Consider the following 18,849-nt stretch of genomic DNA (forward strand, 5'->3'; position numbering starts at 1 on the left):
GCTAAAAACAAAGTGGAACAACTTTGTCTCACTCTTGGACACTGAAGATCTATTCAGACACTATCTGACCAGTATCACTTCTCTGACATTTAACAAAATAACTGAACTCCTGCTTCTAATTTGATCTAATGGTTAAGTGATTCAGAACAAGATATTGCTTCAAACATGTCAGTGATGGGGTGTATTTGACCACTGCAGCTCCCACTTGGGGGCCCCACCAACCTACTACTCCCTTTGTCAAGAAACAGCAAGCTGAGAGGAAAAGAACAGCAAAGGTAGGTACTGCAGGCTTGCCTAGAGGGGACTCTCTGGAACAGCCATTTTGGAAACCACAGAGACCTGGTCCTCCAAGGGCTAGAGGTGAAAGTAACAGGCAATCAAGGCCCTGCTGGCCCAGATAAAAGGAGCTGTCTGGGCTTAATTTTGCAGTTCTTGGTTGAGAATAGGTTGGTTCTTCTGTGTAGTCAAAGCAGTCTAGTTATTAGACAGACTTGGTGCCTGGCTGAACTTGCATAGCTGGGATTGTGGCAAAATGAGCTTGAGGTAGAGCTGGAAAAAGAAGGGTCCAGTAGCAAGAGGCCCAGGAGAAATAGTAGCTTGTGGCTGCTGTTTGTAGGGTCCCTGGGTTGGAACCTGGGGGAAGTGGGTGGGCCTGGGTTTCTCTACTGGCTGCAGGTGAAGTGGGTTAAACCCAAGAAGGGGCTAGGGTTTATCTGGAATTGTGAACAAAGGACTGAATTTAAAGCACCCAGTGCCTGGCCTTTAGACCCTACTGAGGGTGAATAGTGTTTATTTTTTGGACTCCCTGGAAGGTGTTTGTTTGGGCTTTGTGGCTTGGCTGAGGGCCAAGCCACTGAAGACTTTTATCAATGTTGGTTGGTAGTCTAGAGGGGTCAGCATGGCAAGAGAAGGACTGCGGTACTACACCTAGCTGCTTGGAGGTGCTTGAGGTAAGTGCCCCTTTATAATGCCTTCTATTCTCTTCAATCCTTTAAAATCTGATACAGAAGACTATCTGGAAGTAACTGATAACCTAGCAGCTCCATGTTTTGGAGAACAAGAATAACTTTCCTTATGCTGGATTATAAAGGGCTAGAATTATCCTTTGTAACTCATGCCCTGTTAATCTATAGTTGGACAAGCAGTATAGGATTTGTATGGGGCAATGACATGGGAAAGAACAGGCATTTTTAGGGGCATTTCTACTAGCCAACACTGTCCTGAATTAGGAAGAAATAGGAAAAGTAACTACTGTAAGCCTTTTGTGTGTGGTTTTTAATACAGCTGGGGGCTCTTTTCCCACAGAATAAATCTAGAATTTTGTGCCCCATATAGTACTGGTGAAATCTGTATTACTGGGATCAATATGGGGATGGAGGAAACAAAACTGGAGAGCAGAATGTTAGGGTGCTGGCATGAGCTACTTAACCTAGTGCTAGAAAGGATAACTTTGCTCACAGCATATCAACAGTGACCTTGGGCATCTCTTACCTTCCTGTGGCTCAAGGATCAACTCTTAGGCCCAGATCAGTTGGTTTCCTGTTATCTGTAGATATTTCCTCAAGAACACTGATTAGCACTGGAATAATCTAAAAAAGAGGCTGCACTCAGTGCGTTCTAGGACAGAATTATGGTCCGTGTGAACGCTCATATAGTGCAGACACACCACCTTCAGCTATGTACCACACAATCAACCCCTATCTTGACTTTTGGGAGCTCCTACTATAGTGCAGATGTGAGTATTGGTGGACACTATCTTTCTTTTCTAAAGGAACATTTCTCAGTGCCTAAACCAGATGTGTCCCACTAATTGTATGAAGAGGGCTTCATTCTACCCTTATTTTGGGGTTATGGGCTAGAATATAATTTAGGATTACATACTACTCTGAGTTCACAGCAGAAATTTCTGCCAATGAGAGGCCTGCACAAAGATCAGGGGTAGAATCTACAGTGAAAAGGAGCTCATTTAATGATCCCAGTTAGTTACTTCTCTCTCCTTTTTTCATCCTCCTTTCTACTGCTTTCCCTCTTCCTTGTCATTATTTCATCTGTTCTTACTCCCATTACCTGTGGGCTTCGCTGCTATGCCTTGCAGCACTCCAGCCACTAAAATCATCATCAATTAAATAACTAATGTTTGTTAGTGTCTTCATTGGGCTTTAGAATTACTGCTGTAACGAGGTTAGGGAAGGTCAACCTCTTAGTCACTTTTTTCAGGCTGTCTGCATTTGCAAGAAATCAAATGTTTTAGTTCCCTTTGGTTCACGCTTGGAACATTATCTGTGCAGGTCTGAAGACTAGGAACCTTTCTTACATGAGAGCTCAGATTCTGTAGGATTTGAATGTGTTGTACAGGCTCTCTAACCACATCAGGTGGGCCAAATGTTTACCATGCCTGTCCTAAGATAAACAGGCTCTGTGCACCAGCCCTGTAGATGGCTGCATCTCTGGTGCTGTGTGAAGTGCAGTTGGTTTGAATACCATCTGTGTTTTAGATAACTACAGCAAATGAATCCTTATTTCAAAATCTGATGAACCCATTATCTTAATTAAGATGTTAGGCAAAACTTCGTTCTGTTACACTGGTGTTGAGCAAAAATCTCTTGTAAATGGAGTTGGTAATACTTAGCATCACTGAAAAAGCAGAATATGACCCTTCATGTGGAAGAAATCTAAAACTGCCACCATGATCAATTTGTTTGCATCTTCAAAACTGAATGAGACTTTTAGTCTTCTGCCTCCTACTATGGGGACTAGGGAGAAACACTTTCATATTGTAATAAAGCATGGTAACATTAAGACACTTGGGGAGGAATCTGAACGTTGGGATAAAATAAACAGTAATTCCTATTCACAATCCTAGAGTGACTATAAAATGAAGTGCTGAATGAGTATAGTAATTAAGAATTAATTTTAAAATGAATAGTTTTTTTTCAATCAAAGTGCTTGATCAGAAGAATAATGAGACCTTGGACAAGAACTCTATAGGGTCATTTAATTTTGAAACTGACAAACAGTTTTTTGAAGCCACTTTGGAGCCTTTTGAATTCCTCTTTCCCCTCACTGAAACTATAGGTCTTAATACTCATAAATGACCTCCTCCCCCATGTGCATTCATGTGTAACTCAATGATCTCTGTAGAGTGACTTAAAACCAAGTTCTGATGTGAGAGAGGGTGAGCAGGTGGCTCAGGGCACTGATAATTAAACACTAAGGGTTTTCTATGCTAATTCTGTTTACTGTCATGGTCTAATGTTCAAAACTCCTTGTTCAGTGGCCTATATGAATTGAGTTTGATAGTCTGTTTAGCTCCTGGTAGGAAGATATCCATACACACACACTATTACAGTGAGTACCTATGATCAGTAAAGGGGTTTTTTAGTAAAGGGGTAAAACATAACTTAGCACAGACATTAAATTATCTTCCTCCATGTGATTATTTGATCCATTATGTTAGCCAGGCAGTAGCAGTATGCTTCCACTGCTGGTGCTCTCCTGTGGGAGCTGAACTTACCCACTATTCTAAGCACACTTTACCAACGCTAAGATAAAATCAGAACTGCCCTGCCATTGGCAGATTGTCGGTTAATTAGGTGTATATCTTTGAGCTGAATGTCTGAGCAGGAGGGGTTAACCCCTCACAATTACACAACATACAGAATAAAATAAATTAAAACAATCCACCATCTAATACATACATGCATATGCGCACTAAATTCGCATGTGTCTGACTAACTTCCCAAACAATGTCTTCTGCTGGATGGGGAACTCTGTCGAACCTGTCTAAGGGTGCATGGGCATATATCCCTCTAGCGAATGCCGCATCTTATTAAGAAAAGAAAAAAGTGGTGAAAAGGAAGAAAGGTGGAGAAACAAGAGAAGAGGGGATATGAGGAAAAAGGGAGATGAGGAGACATAATATTTGATGTAGCAATCCCTTGAAGCCTTCACAGGTGTTCTCCACTGTTTCTCTCTTGATCCGACCCATGGCCTATTATCCTGTTTTCAACAATCTCCAAAACAGAATGCCTCAGAGGATGGTGTAAGAACCACACAGTAGGTAGATATGGGATAATCTGCTCATCAAATTAAGCTTTATCCTGATATTTAATAATGAGAGCGTGACTTAAACTGTGAAGCCCTGAGAGATCAAATTTAAGGGGGGAAGGGGAGGAGAATGAGTCACTGTACAGAATTTGTATTAACTTGAAATCAGACACTGGAAAAAGAGCAGTTAAGCAAAACGAAACAGGAGTCAAAATTGAAGAAAACCCTATTTAGTTTTAAAAGTTTCTCTAAATTGTTTAGTGGAAATTGCATTGCCCTCACCCATCTCCTGGGTGTGTGTGTGTGTGTGGTTTTTTATGCCATGTTCCAGGCAATGATTTAGGTCTCTAATACTGAACGTCCATTAGATATTGCAAATGGAATCCTTAAAATTCCTTACTGCACTCGGCCTGTTACTGCAGCCTGGAAATACTGTATGTGTTGAAACTCATTTTTTTAAAAGTTACTCTTCTTGTGGTATATCACACAGCTGTATGATAAGAAGGGTGAAATGAAATGAAATGTATTCCCAGAAAAGAAAACTCAAAGCTTTGGAAGGAGCAGATAGCAATGTTTTCATCTAATCTTTTAACAATCTGGCTTTAAGTTCAGATTGCTATAAAATCAACAGCACTGCAGGACTATCATATGGAACTCCGGAATAACTATCAGACACTTTCAGCGGCTTCAAAATGTGATATAGAGAGCCACAATTAGAGCTGAGTATAGCAAGTGACTTAAGATGGAAATTGTCTCATAATTGTGGCTTGTTGGATAGTGATAAAAATGCAAATAAAATGACAAGATTGTGTACAAACTGTAACAAGTAACTGCAAAGCTGGCCAAATAACACCTTTTTTTTTTTTTTTTTTTTTTTTTGTTTTTGTTTCCTGGGGCCATTAAAGAAGGTCAGTAGCTATGCAGCCAGACCATAGAATGAGTTTATTTTTTCAAAATAAATGTTTAGCAGCTGAACACCAGATGTTGTCAATTCAGAAATTGATATCAACTTTAAAAGTTGATCAAAGCCATTAGCAGTAAAGTTGAAAAGGGCTAAAAATTAACCCTGCCCAATATTTCTATGTGCAAAAAATAAAACTAAGGTAGATGGCGAAGTACCAGCGATCCAAGGTCTAAATTTATATTTAGTCTCAGATGCAAAGAACACCGGCTAAAATTGTTATGCACTTTAAATGGCTCCCCTCATAGGCTGACACACCAGGGACATCCAGAGCTAAAAGCAGCAGCCTGAGCTAAAGAGCCATGGCTTTGTTGCTGGAGGCTGTAAAAAATTCCTATCTTACATGGAATGCTAAAGCAGGGGACCACTAATACATTCACCATTGGGTTACATACACACACACTCCTTCAAAAAGAATGAGTAGTGGAAATCCTATTTAGCTTTTTAATTTCAAATGTCTACGGTTTAAAAGGACTTCAGACATTGACAAAATACATGAGTGACATAAGTACTTCAGGCAATAGAACTAATACAGTTGTACAAGACCTAAAGCACCTTGCAGCACAATTAAACCTGTCTGAACAAATAGAACTACTTAGCCAAAATAAAGAGGCTAGACTACCCAGTAATGGAAAGGTTAGGAAAAGAAAAGGAAGAAAAGCAAACACTTCATAGTAAACCCATAATTGCTTACAACCATTACATCAAGTTCTTGCTGGGATAATGTGTTTAAATTCGATCACAAAGCTAGAGGAAATGGTGTAAATTTTATTAGTCGAATATGTCACATTGGTGCACTTCTGCACAACCCCACATTGTTCTCATATGTGCAAACAGAAATTATGAGTTTGACACCTTGGAAACGCTAGTGCTTGTAACTTCTATTAGGTGTCCCTCCAAGACCTTTTTGACTTTTTTTTTTTTTCAGAATACCTTCTCTAGTTGTGGGAGAACACTTAATCCAGTTCTCTGGGATCCAAAAAAACTCAGTTTGACTCCAGATTTAGTCATTCAGGCTTCTTTATTTGGCATATAGCAAAGTTATGCTGAGTTGATCAGCCTCAAGCATAATGTGTGGGCATAGGCTGTACCACCCACCCAAAGTTACACAGAAAACATCTTCCTTTTATTTACATTACGTTGCATTTAGTGTATATTGCATCACATGTGTTAGGATTGGCTTGGTCACTTTGCAGGCACCAATCCCTGTGCAGCATACTCTGTCTGTATGCTGTTTATGTAGAATCTGATCTTTTCAGTGGACAAGATGCACTCAGAATGTAACAACCTCAGGGTGTTTCTGCTTATCTTAGCTAACACAGACATCCTTACTCCAGCATACTGCTTATTAAGCCCTTATGTACAATTTAACTTTCCATTTGTCTTCCCACTAAGAAATGAGGTCAAGCCAGGCCTACAACTTCAAAGCAAGACTACTTTGTACCTTGTCAGAATGAGCTATGTCTGTAATTTCTTCCATTTCTATTAGTGTCTGGAAGTAGGGGTAGGAGATGGAGATTTTTTTCCATGATCCACCAATTGTGATCTCACAACTTTGCCACCAGGATAAGGTGACTGCATAGGAACCTAGTTCTAGGCACTGAATGATAAATAACTAGATGAAATTGTTTTTAATAAAAAACTTTGGCAATTTGTGCTGACATGGATAACCTATATACTATCATCACTTATCTCCCTTTTTGCAACACACTATTGATAACATGGAAGAAACCTGAAGTACCTTTGGTTGGAAAAAGCTGGACTTTAGAGTGGGTGAAATATACCAAGGGTCAACCACAAAAGAACACTTTTTTGCTGTAAATGCATATCAGTTACATACCCTGCTACTGGAAATGTCTGCTTTGGGGCTTGGAGAATTCTGGCAGCTGTGCATAAATCACTTGGTCAAATATACTCAAGCAAATTGTTTCTAAAATATAAACATGTTACCGTGATCAAATCCTTTGCTTATGGTGTGATCTATGCTGCTTCATTATTGCTAGTACTGTATCTGTGTGCTCTATTTCTATAACCTATCTAGGTCATTCTGCAAATTAGAGAAACTCCTCTGGATGGGTGAACACCTACTCATCCACAAATGCAGGATCACTACAGCACACTGCACAATCAATGATTGACAGTCCAATAATTTCACTTATTAATGAACAGGCAGTTGGTCAAAAGCGATACGAAGTGACATTTTTTTTAACTGGTACTAGGGTAAGACTGATGGATAAGGCTAGTTGGGACAAAGTATGAGTCTATAACTAATGGAAAACAGGATTCATTTGTGAAGAGCATAGTTAGCAGGCATTTGATTGCTCCGTGAAGTCTCTGGAAAGACTCCAGTGAGTTGGATCAAGGCCTTGTTTGAATTCCAGTCCCCTCCACTTCAAACCTATGCTGTAACCAACATTGTCACAACATCCAGAATAATATCATAAAGATGTACAGTAACTGACCAGAGGATTGAAATGTAACAGATTGATAATTTTTAAAGTAGAATTTGAACTGAAACTTAAATCCTACCATGAGGTTTCCTAACTGGTGAGCCCCCTTTCCCTGGGAAAATGACTTTGGCAAAATATTTTTATTTTACTTAGGGTTGGAAGATTTATCTGAATAAATGTTTGAAGGTTATAAAAAGTCAGACATTAATATTCAATATATTAACTTTCCTATCCATCCACACTGATTGTCTTCTAAATGCAGACTTAATTAGTAGGCATCTCTTAGCATGGGACACTTTCATTAAAGCCACCATAACAAAATGAATGTACAAAATGCAATGCTTAGTAAGTGCAGCATATTTACTGTTTTGTAGAAGTGCTGACCAATTTTCCAACAATCCAAAATATCTTCGTTCATGAGGAATCCAAAGCACCACCTAACAATTCTACGATCAGACTCTAGTTTAAACCTGAATTTCAGGATTCCTCACCAAAGGGCATGCACATCAAAGTATGTGTAGTTGCACTAACTTCTGTGACTTCCATTGCCTTTTTGTATTCTATATTGTACTTTCAGTGAGACTAATAGTCACTGGTATTCCCTGATATGTCTCTGAATCAGCTGTTTGAGTCTTTTGGCACCTATACTTATTTGTACTTCAGACACTGCTATAAATAATAACAAGTAGAACTCTTGGTTTTGTTCCCATAATATGTCATTGTGTTTTTAAATTTTTTTTCTTTGAAATAGTTTGGGTTTTCATCAAAACACCAAAAACTGGGAGTGGGGGGGAAGAATAGCTTTAATGTTTTTGGTTTTGTGATGAAAGCCCAGTGAAGTAACCTGAATTTTTTATCTCCTATTCTAAGTACAGGAACTGCCATTAGAGACTACAGCAGCAGATGCTGTGTCATGGAGAACAAATATTGTTGTATGCTACAATGTAATGGGTATATTTCCAATATAGCATATTGGTGACTAGATTTTACACCAGCTAAGTCAGTGCAGCTTCATGGTGGACCTGGTCTGGAGAACACGGCTTTTAAACTTTGGCAACTTACTAGGGTATCTCAGTACTTAGGGACATGAGCAGGAATTTAACTTTGCCCCTTTTGGAGGGGCACATACTGTGGTTCTCTCCACCCACCAGCCCTGGTAGGAATTTATTCTTCCTTTCCTGTGACCCTGGAGGAGTTCTGTGTTCCCCCTCCCCCCAGTGATTGGGGGGATGGGGCTTGTCCCAGGGGGGACTGTCTCCTGCTTGCTCCATCTTGTGCATGCCCCTGTCTACCACATTTGGCTGGTCATTTATTTAGACAATTGAATGTTTCCAGCATCTAAATACAATTTGAACATCTCTTATGGTGCCAAAGTTTGAAATCAAAGCGTAGATCTTTCCCAAGGAATTGATTGGGCTGCAAGGGCCAATTAGTGACCTGGATGTAGGAATAGAGAGCATACTGAGCAAATTTGCAGGTGAGACAAAGCTAGGGGGGTTGTCAACACTTGAAAGGATAAGGATAGAGCTAACATTCAGAGGGATCTTGATAAATTGGAGAACTGGGCTATGGAGGACAAAATGAAATTCAACAAAAACAAATGTAAGGTGCTACACTGGGGGGGAGGGGAACCAAATACAGAAAACTGGCGTGGCGGCAGCATTGCTGAGAATGATCTGGGGGTTGTGGTGGAGCACAACCTCAACATGTCACCAATGCAATGCTATTGTTTTTTTAAAAAAAAAAAAAAAAAAAAAAAAAAGCAAATGCAATTTTACGTTGCATTAAACCGAGGCATAGCATGCAAGTCACAGGAGGTGATTAGTACCACTCTATTTGGTTCTAGTTAAGCCTCAATGATAGTACTGTCTGATTTTGGTTACTAATATATAGAAAGCATGTAGAGAAACTAGAAAGGATCCAGAGGCAATCAACAGATGATCAAATGCTCATATGACTGTCATTCCAGCCATATGCCCAAGGCTGAAGGAACTGGCTGTTTAATTTTGGGAAAGAGTAGATTAAGGGGGTGGGCACAATAGCAGTCTTCAAATATTTGAAAGGCTGCCATAAAAAAAGATGGAGAAAAGTTGTTTGGTGTGTGTTTTTTTTGGCCACTCAGGGCAGGATGAGGCAATGGGTTCAAACTACAGGATAGCAGATTTAGATTAAATCTCAGGAAAAACTTCCTAACTGGTAAAAACAGTAGGATAATGGAACAGACAGCCTAGGAAGGTTGTGGAAGCTCTATTCTCTGGAGGTTTTTGAAGGGAGGCTGGATAGTTATTTGTCTTGGATGGTTTAGCTACAACAAATGCTTCGTTTTGGCAGAGGGCTAGACTAGACTCTTGAGGTCCCTTCTAACCTTGTGATTCTATGAAGACAGCTCTCAGTTCATGCCAATTTCAGGGCTTTGTACAAGCAATACTACTGTAATTGTTTAGCTGTCTTGGTATGTAATGTCCATTATCTCTCAAACACTACCAGCTTGCTAAAAATTGTTCCAAGAAAGCAGCAAGACTTAGAACAAGCCACAAATAGGAGTTGGGGGGGGGGAGGGGGTGCTGACTGGAGTTTGCGGAAGTAAACAGGAATAATTGTGTTCTTTAGAATTGCTGGTGAAAGCACTTTTTTTATAAAGAGACTAAAACTTTCATGGGTTACTTGCTTTCAGTAATGAGATGTCATGTCTCCTCTCAATATTTACAAGATATTAATAATAGTACAGTAATCTGCAAGAAAATGGTGTAGTCCCTTCCTGACCATCCCACAATTTTCCCCTGTCTCCTTGTTAGAGAGAAAAAGCATGAGGTAATGTCTTTTATTGGACTAACTTCCATTGATCAAGCTACACAACAGTCCAGGTCTGGAAAAGATACTTGGCAAGGCACAGCTAAACAGAAGGTGGAACAGATTGTTTAGCATAAGTAGTTAACATATATTGTAATTACATATGTGGCCAGTTAGCACCTCTGCAATCATATGACAAAAAACAAAAGTTAGTGGATTATGGATTGTTTTAATGAGCCATAAATCCAGTGTCTTTAAGACTGATTTTTAGTGTCTAGCAAAAGCTGTGAATTTATGCTCCCAGGCTCCACTTTTGGAAGTGTTATGCAGTTTACCTTTAAAGATGAGGACTGAGAGGTCAGATACACAGTGACTGTCTTGTGAAAAATGGTCACCCATGATGACATGGTGGTTTTGGTCTCATATTTTCTTTGCAAGCTCATTCAAGAGTGTAGTTTTGGTGTTGTGGTGTACCTCATCCAGGGCACTAAATGCCCCATGTTGGGATAGACATGTGTAGGACCCATGGATCTTGACAAGTGCTTGGGGAGGGGTGGGGGATTGATCATCATGGGAGTAGAGAGATGTCTGCAGGCTTTGCATTTGTTCTGGCAGACTCTGGTTGGACTCTGGCTACTCTGAATTGATGGGGATCCTCCTTCTCATGATGAGTATGGTGAGGTTGAGGGGTTGCCTGAAAGCTAGATGAAGGGATTTGGGGAAAATCTTTCAGAATGTGGTCCCCATCAAGTATTGATTATAATTGTTTAATTATACCCATAAGGCTTCCAGTGTGGGGTGGTAGGTGACATGCAGGAGTGTGCAGTCAGGACTCTTCCTGTATTGAAGCAGATTCTCTCAAGGCTTTTGTGTGGCCCATTCCATGATGCAATCTAATTCTCTGGAATGTCCTTTGAAGGTGGTTTTGAGTTTAAGATTTATATCCTGGCCTTACTACAGAATGTGCTCTGAGGAGAATCTGGAGTGCCTGGCTGCGTATACATTTATTGGTGTATTTGGCATGGTTGCTGGATCTATGAAGGTATGTGTGGTGATCTGTGTTTCTTGTATATAGTTGTCTGTAGGATTCCATTGCTGAAGCGGATCATGGTGTCCAGAAAGTTGGTGCTGGAGTGTTCTAGAGAGAGGTGGGGTGGTGGTTGTGGTTGAAGTGAAATCTGGGAGGGAGTGTCCATCAAAATGTCATTGATGTATATTGGGTTTTGTAGTGATTTGTCCAGAAATTTTTCAAGGTGGACCCTGAAGAGGCTGGCATATTGGGGAGCCATCTTAATACCCATGGCTGTTCCATAGTTTGGACAAAATATTCTGTTCAATGTAAAATTCCTTATGGATAAGGATCTAATGATGTGTTTGCGGTGGATATCTGGGTGTTGCCAATTGTCCTGTAGACCTGTGAAGCAGGCAGCAATTCTGTTGTTGTGAGGATGTTGGTATATGGGAGGTGACATCTATGGTGGCAAGGATGATGATCTGTGGGAGGCTAAGGCTGCAGACTTTCTGTAGACAGCCAAATCCTCAGTGAACTGAGGTGAAGGTTCCTCTTTCAGCTCTTTAGAGTAGTTGGTTGAGTAACAATGGCTCCCTCTTTTTCTCCTGATTTGACCACTATCTGGTGGCTGGATTTCAGGGACTCTACAGCTGTCCTCTCAAAGGTGGAGAGATTGTGGTGGATGTGATTAAGGATTTCAGACAATGTAACGATAAAGCGTATGGTTTCATCCACTGTGGGGTATTCAATCATTCTTTTTTCTTATGATTGTTAGTGAGGATGTGGTGGAATCATTGTCATGAAAATTCTTTGAGGTGGAAATGTGAAAAGAATGCTTCTAGTCAGAGTACAGATAATTCAGTTCCAGTTATGGATCATCTTGACTAATATCGGGGTGTCATGTAATGTCCATGTGGTGGGTCCTGGTGTTACCCCAAGGCTTTACTGTGCTAGGGGGTCTCAGGAATTCCTAGAGGACATGACACCTCTGTCCAATAAGTGATTGACACAAACCACTCTGAACATATAACACCTTTTTTAATAACACAATCCCTCTTGCAATAAACTAAGAGCACCCTGAATCATGATTACATAAAATTAGAAGCAAAGCTGAGTTGGCAACATTTCTGACGACTAGTATTCAACAGGTCATTGGCGGAGAATGATGACTGCAATTCTAATAGGTTTTTTTTTTTTTTTTTTTTTAAAGCTCTCTCAAGTCTCCCTCTTTGTCTATCTTCTCTTGATCTGTCTCACTACTTTTTACATACACCAGTTGCTCTGTCGCTCACTGTCTCGTCTGTAAAATCTCTCCATCTCTTCTCATTCTGTTGCACACCACACCCACAAGTTTCCTCTTTTCAAGTTAAAAACCACAATCTGTCTAATCTCCCCCTAATTGACTCTTGCTCTATTTATAATCTTGTAGTCCGAAACTTTGGATGCATGTCAATATTTTTGGTTAACACTTGTTTTTCCACTCAGTATTATCTGTTGACTCACTACTATTTGCTACTTTTTCACACCAATTTCTGGTGCTACATGACTGGTTTAGTATCAGTCAATGATGGAGTGATGCTTGCGTATTCAAAATGGAAGTAAGGGTTTTCAAAATGAATTTTCTCTCAGTGGTACCATGGCTTTTCATGGAGGGGGTAGTGTGTGTGTTGTGGAGTCACTGTAGTTGGTGCCACTCTACTGGATTGCTGTCATCAGATTTTTTTTTTTATAGTTTTGGCTTTCTTGCATTATTTCCCAATAAGTTTCCTGATACTCCCCTAAACTAGAAGGGTGGGGGGAGGTTAGGAATATGTGGTGATTCCTTGACTGAGAGGGTTCCTTCAGGAAAAAACTCTCCTGAACTTCTCATGCTCCAGAAGTCAGTGTGTGGACCTGTTCCACATACTTGTAGTTGTATGTGGTGGTCTGAGAGTTAAAGATAACGAGCCCTCTTGGGATGTTTCTTGCTGTTGCTCAGGAAGTAGCTGTCACTGATAAGCATTGCTGTTACCAGATTTGCCCATCACCTTGGGGTATGCTCATTTATTAGGGTTACTGTCCTGGGGGGGGGGGGGGGGGGGGGGGGGGGAGTGTGGAGTGTGTGAGGCAGTTTGTAATTCTATCAATGTGCTGCTTTGTGTCACTTGTTTTCATATGGAGCTTTACTTTCCCTTCTGCAAGTCCCCTTTTAATGGAGCTACCATGCAGGGCCTAAGTTTCCCAGGGCTGGGGTCCTCCAGCCCTAGACTCAAACACCCACATTCACCCACAGATTAACAGTGCATCTGAGCAGACTGGGTCAAAACAATTTATTTTAAGCTGCCACCTTTATGCCCTTGAACTCCACAGGCTGGGCAGAACAGAACTTTCAAGCTGCCACCTTTATATGCCACAGATCCAGCATATCACTATCCCTGCTTTCATTCTACAATTATTCTGGTAGTAACCCCCTTAATGAGCAAACCCCACAGGATTTTTGGGCATTACAGGGATCTTTGGCTTAGGTAAGAGAAGCGTTGCTGCAAAACAAGATAGGGAAGCTGAGAACACGCAGGAGTAAATGAAGTTTGGAGAGAGTCTAGCGACCAGCTTGATTATAAAAGTTATTTTATTGCCAGATATATAGAGTAATAGCCATACCAGGAGAGACCAATAAACAAAACTGTAACAATATTACGTGGTTTCACTGGGGTATTGAGGCAATCTAGACCAAGTTTGATTACAAGTCAGGTTTAGGAAGTTATACCTGGAGAGAGAGAGAGAGAGAGATCAAATTAGGTCTGAGAGAAAAAGTGGGCTTAACCAGAAGGGAGGGAGAAAGTGAGTTGGGGTCTCACCACTCAGCACAGCTTTAATAGGTCAAAAGTTCCCAAGAGACAGGCTGTTCACCTTTTCCTGACTGATCGTGTTGGGGGTTCTGCTTGTCTCAAGCACTCTAGACCCTAAGTTGAAGTCCCAGGGGAACTGATGCAGCTTTTGGATCCAGGCATCAGAACAGAATTTGAACTTGGGTAGGGAAGAAACAATGATTCAAGGGAGAACACTAGATTTGTTTACAGGTAAATGATGACTCAAGGGATTGTACCAGAGTTTTGTTTAGGCTGGACAATAGGAACTGATCATTCCTGGCTATCAGCAGTGATAAATGTTTCCTAGTTCTATCTTTGATGCAAATGAGGCTGTTTTCCTTTCGGTGTGCTAATGAAGATCCCTCCTTATCACATCTTCAATGTAGATGAGGCTAGGGGAATTGCCTTAATCCTGTCACCCTTGTCCGGAGGGGTTTAGGTGTATCTGCCATTGCCTTTTTATTGTTTTTTTGTTAAGTCTTTCTTCTGATCAGTTCTGGTTCAAGGAGAGGCTGGGCGGGGGCCGGGGGCCGAGGTCCTTCTTGAGTCAGACAGGCTGGGTACTGTGTCCTCAGGAACACAGAGCTGACGGGTAACATTGCTTCTTCTATCTTCATGTTGTGGAATTTCCACACTACAAAAGAACAGTCTCATGAAATGTCCATCTCTACTTAGGCAGATATGATCCAAAATACAATTTTAAAATTTGTGTTTAAAAACATGTATAGTAAGTCCATCTTTGCTGATATAGACTCACTATTATAGTGAAGATATTTTTAGTAACCTGGGTACAGAACTGTAGCTCACTAGCTGACATGTTTCTAGCTTTTCAAGTTGTACAGTTGTGAAATACCATTTGCCCACAGACTAATGGAAGGAACACAAATGAGTTAAAGTAATATAAATTGATTTAGTTTATACAAGATAATGAGTTTGCTACCTAGACAGTGAATAAATGTTCATATCTAATCTTTTTTCCATATATAATTTCTGTGATCATTAGCTCACATATCTTATTTGGGGTAATTTCTGTCTTAAAATTGATGGGTTTTCTTTCTGCTCCTCCTCCCATGATGTGGGAGAGGGAGACCTTGTACGTCTTTCAACCATTAAAGAAGAATTGTACTCACCCTCACATGAGTGGGTGCATAGAACTTTGCACGGCTGATGCACGCAGGTAGAGGGATCTTATTTTGTATTTATAGATAGATACAAATATAAATGACTTCAGGAACTCTTTGGATTAAAGTTGCAATACAAATGACATTGAGGCCTAAATCTTGCCTTTTAGGCAAAGCCCAGTGTTGAAGTCAGTGCAGAGGGGGAAATACCAAGAAGGAGCATGCCACTATCACATACCTTTCTAGGGTACAGCCTGCTCCCAGTTATGGCTGGTGCTGCTGACCAGTGTTTTGTGGGTGAGTTGGCTGTACCCTCCTTACACTTCCCCTACACCCTTTGCATATCAGTGCATCCACAGTAGTATGAACAGACCAATCACTGAACACCCCTGAGTTCAGGACCCGCATTTCTGCCTGGCTTTTATGCAGGCCATTCCAGGATGTGGGGAAAGCTCCTTGCATGGTCGTCTCCACAGTACACGTATGTAAGGACCTGAAGTAATCGGGCTCGGAGTCATTCTTCATAGAAGCAACCCTTCAACAGGGGATAAAATACTTAGATTACTTTCAGAAGCCATCACTGTTTCAAAAAGTGGCATCTGTGATTAGTCTATCATGAGGCTACTACACACTTGCGGAAGAAATGCCAAATTCTAGCTTTTTGCATGCCAGTTAAGGAATATCCTCAAAACATGGAACTAATGACAGCAGATAATTTGACATTCTGCTCACTCATTCTCCTTATTTCTGCTACAATTGGAGCCACAATCTACATGATTTCTCAAGAAAATGTCATGCTTCAAAGTGAAAGTAAGGGCCATGGAAGTAGAAAAATGTGCTTGATGGTGAAGGAAACACATTGGGCCAGATCCACAGCTGACACAAGCCATGTGAAGTCAGTGGAGGTGCACTGACTTATACCAGTTGTGTAGCTGGCCAACCAGTTTTTAAATTGGAGAAGTTGTATTAAAAAGTCAATCTTTACATGAAAAACAATTGGATGAGCATCTGCCCTTTTGAAAGTTGTTTGTCCTCATGAGGTTTCCAGACCAATCATTCTTGTCATTTCTAATGCTTTCTGAACCTTAGATTCAAAGGATGCCCCTTCTTCCATTTCTAATCCCATCTGAAATGTAGATTGAGAGGGTATCCAAAAAAACCTTCAGACCAATATATTTTTCTAATAAAATCTAAACCTTTTTTGATTCCGTTAAAGACAACAGATTAGGGCTATTTTATTATTTTAAGCCAAAGTAGTCTACCCATACCTAATAAGGAATGCTCTGTAAATATTAACAGTTAATCAGAACTTTGCCCACCTTTGCTGGATATGTTTGTTGCAGACTCATTTGGGTATCTTTTGTGAACTGAAACAACTTTGCTATTTGGACTTTGCCATAGCCACATGTAATAGACCTCTTTCCCATTGTATTGCCAAGAAACAAAGTGGCAAAATACTGACTTCACAGGAAATCAATGTGAAAATTGAATCAGGCTTTCATGCAACGTGTGTAAATTGGATTTAAAATGGATATGTGCCCTGCAGTATTTACCAAAAGCCACTTTTCAGTTTCTGATTTGCTCTATTTCTGTCCATCTGTTTCCACTTACATGGTTTAAAATTTCCCTGACAGTTAATCTATGTCATTTAATAGATAGTGTGAAAGAAGACTTGCATTGTTACTAACTTTCTTTGTAACATTAGAATTACTGTTGTGCATTAATTTCATCAGTTCATTTACTGTGCTATTCTGAACAACTCTTGGCTAGGGAGGTGTGGGGAGTGGAGGCACATCTTCAGTTAGTGTAAATCAGCATACCTGATATTTTATTTTACACTAGCTGAGCATTTGGCCCATTAAATTTGAATCAGAATGAGCCGATGGAAATAATTCTAGTAGCAGTCTTTCCAATGTGCTTAAAGGAATATGGTTAAATGTTTCTCACCAAAAAACTGAGTAGACAAAGCAATGTCAACAGTACAAAGTAAAGAACTGAAAAAATGGAGAACTAAGTTTTCTCCTCTAATCTTTAGGTTTCTAGTAATCTAGATGTCACTTCTAACAATAGTAGATAAAACAGTTTTTTAGAAAGAAGCTTGACTCTTAAGGCACACTTTAAATAAGGCAAACTTGTATAAAGCTCATTAAACTCAGCAAAGGGTAGATCAGAGAACATACTTGGGGGTGGGGGGCGGGGAAGGAAGATAAATAATAGATGCTTTCAACTGATACTTGTTTTGGTTTATGCTGGCAATGAAAATCCTTCAGTGTGTGGGGTTTTAGGATAAAACAGGAAGCCTCATCTTTGAGTAACATTTTACAATCTTCATCCTGACATTAAGAGAAGATGATGTTCTTGTCACAGGTAAATAAAGGATAATAGAGCCTGATTTTTCAGGATCCCATTTGCTTTGAATCTTTTTTTATAAAACTTTAAGTGTTGTATTGATCTAAGGGAACACTTTAAATTTCATACCCTATATGCATCTAGCTATATTGCTATGTTCAGAAAGTATACACAATGAAATAGGTCCAATGCTAATGTTAGAGCTCTGCCAGTACAACCGGCTCCTTGCTTTCTAACAGCTTGTGCTACTGACTATACCAGCTGTGATGGAATTCTCCAACTGTAGCTGTATGATGTCCTTAAAGGGAGAGTGGCTAGATCATTTAGAAATCACAATATTTATTATAGGTCAAATTAATATGTTCTGTTTAAGAAACATTTACTGAGGTTCAGCTGTCAAAAACACTTGCATACTAACTGGTGTTTGGGGCAATTGCTTATCTATCTGAAAGGCTCTGAATGGGCATACCGAGGAGTTCCTTGTGCCATCTTCTTTGGTGTGAAGGAGGAGTGAATCTTCTTTATGTTGGAACCATAATTTCCTATGTATTTGTTCCAGAGAGGTAGCCATGTTAGTCTCCACTGGAAAGTGAGTAAACCTACTTCTCAAAGGCAAAGGACAAGTTGATGTCCCAACCAGGTGTCATCCCAGCCAGTCAGATCATGAGCTATCATCTATTAAGTGGCCATTGTTTGTTTGGCAAGGAATGGGGGCAGGAAGAAATTTTTTTTTTCCTCTTCTCTCCAAACATTCTGAAAGCTCTCCCCTCTCAGACTCCATGGCTCCTTGTTCTCAACTGGAAAACTTTATTTAGAGGTCACGCTCAGGAAAATGCGTTTCAGAAGGTGACTGAAGTATAAAAATGAGGGGCAAAAACACCAGCTTGTCTTTCCCTACACATCTGTCCAATCTCCTAAAATAAAAACTACCATTGGACTTTAGGAGCAGATCCTGGCCTGAGATTGGTCCGCAACATATTGAAAACATGTGGTAAAGGCTTCATCTTGAACAAAGTCTAGCTTACATCTGTAAGTGTTTATCTTTTTCTTATAACATTTCTGACTTTATGCCTTACTTGTACTCTCTTAATCTATTTTTTGTAAGTAAACTTTTAAATTAAAACTAATAGTGTTGTGAATTCTTTAGATTACAACCATTTGCTACCTTAAATGGAGTTTTTGATCCCCTTAAAGGGACAAAGGATCTAATATAACTGGACTGTCCAGGAAAGGGCTGCACAGTGCAGAACACACTTTTTGGGGGAAATCT

The 18,849-nt window shown here is 40.1% G+C and overlaps 1 long non-coding RNA gene across 1 annotated transcript in view; it reads left to right on the top strand.

Annotated features, from left to right (window-relative positions):
- The first annotated feature begins 456 nt into the window (after window positions 1-456).
- The window catches only part of LOC137155612 (uncharacterized), a 78,735-nt gene continuing 60,342 nt past the window's right edge, over window positions 457-18,849 (top strand). Inside the window, exon 1 of the long non-coding RNA XR_010920574.1 lies at window positions 457-950. This is a non-coding gene — a long non-coding RNA (uncharacterized lncRNA). The remainder of the gene's footprint in view (window positions 951-18,849) is intronic.

This window comes from Emydura macquarii, unplaced genomic scaffold (assembly GCF_026122565.2).
Source record: "Emydura macquarii macquarii isolate MOO-44397 ecotype Brisbane River unplaced genomic scaffold, CSIRO-AGI_Emac_v2 contig_1363, whole genome shotgun sequence".
NCBI classification, from domain to species: domain Eukaryota; kingdom Metazoa; phylum Chordata; order Testudines; family Chelidae; genus Emydura; species Emydura macquarii.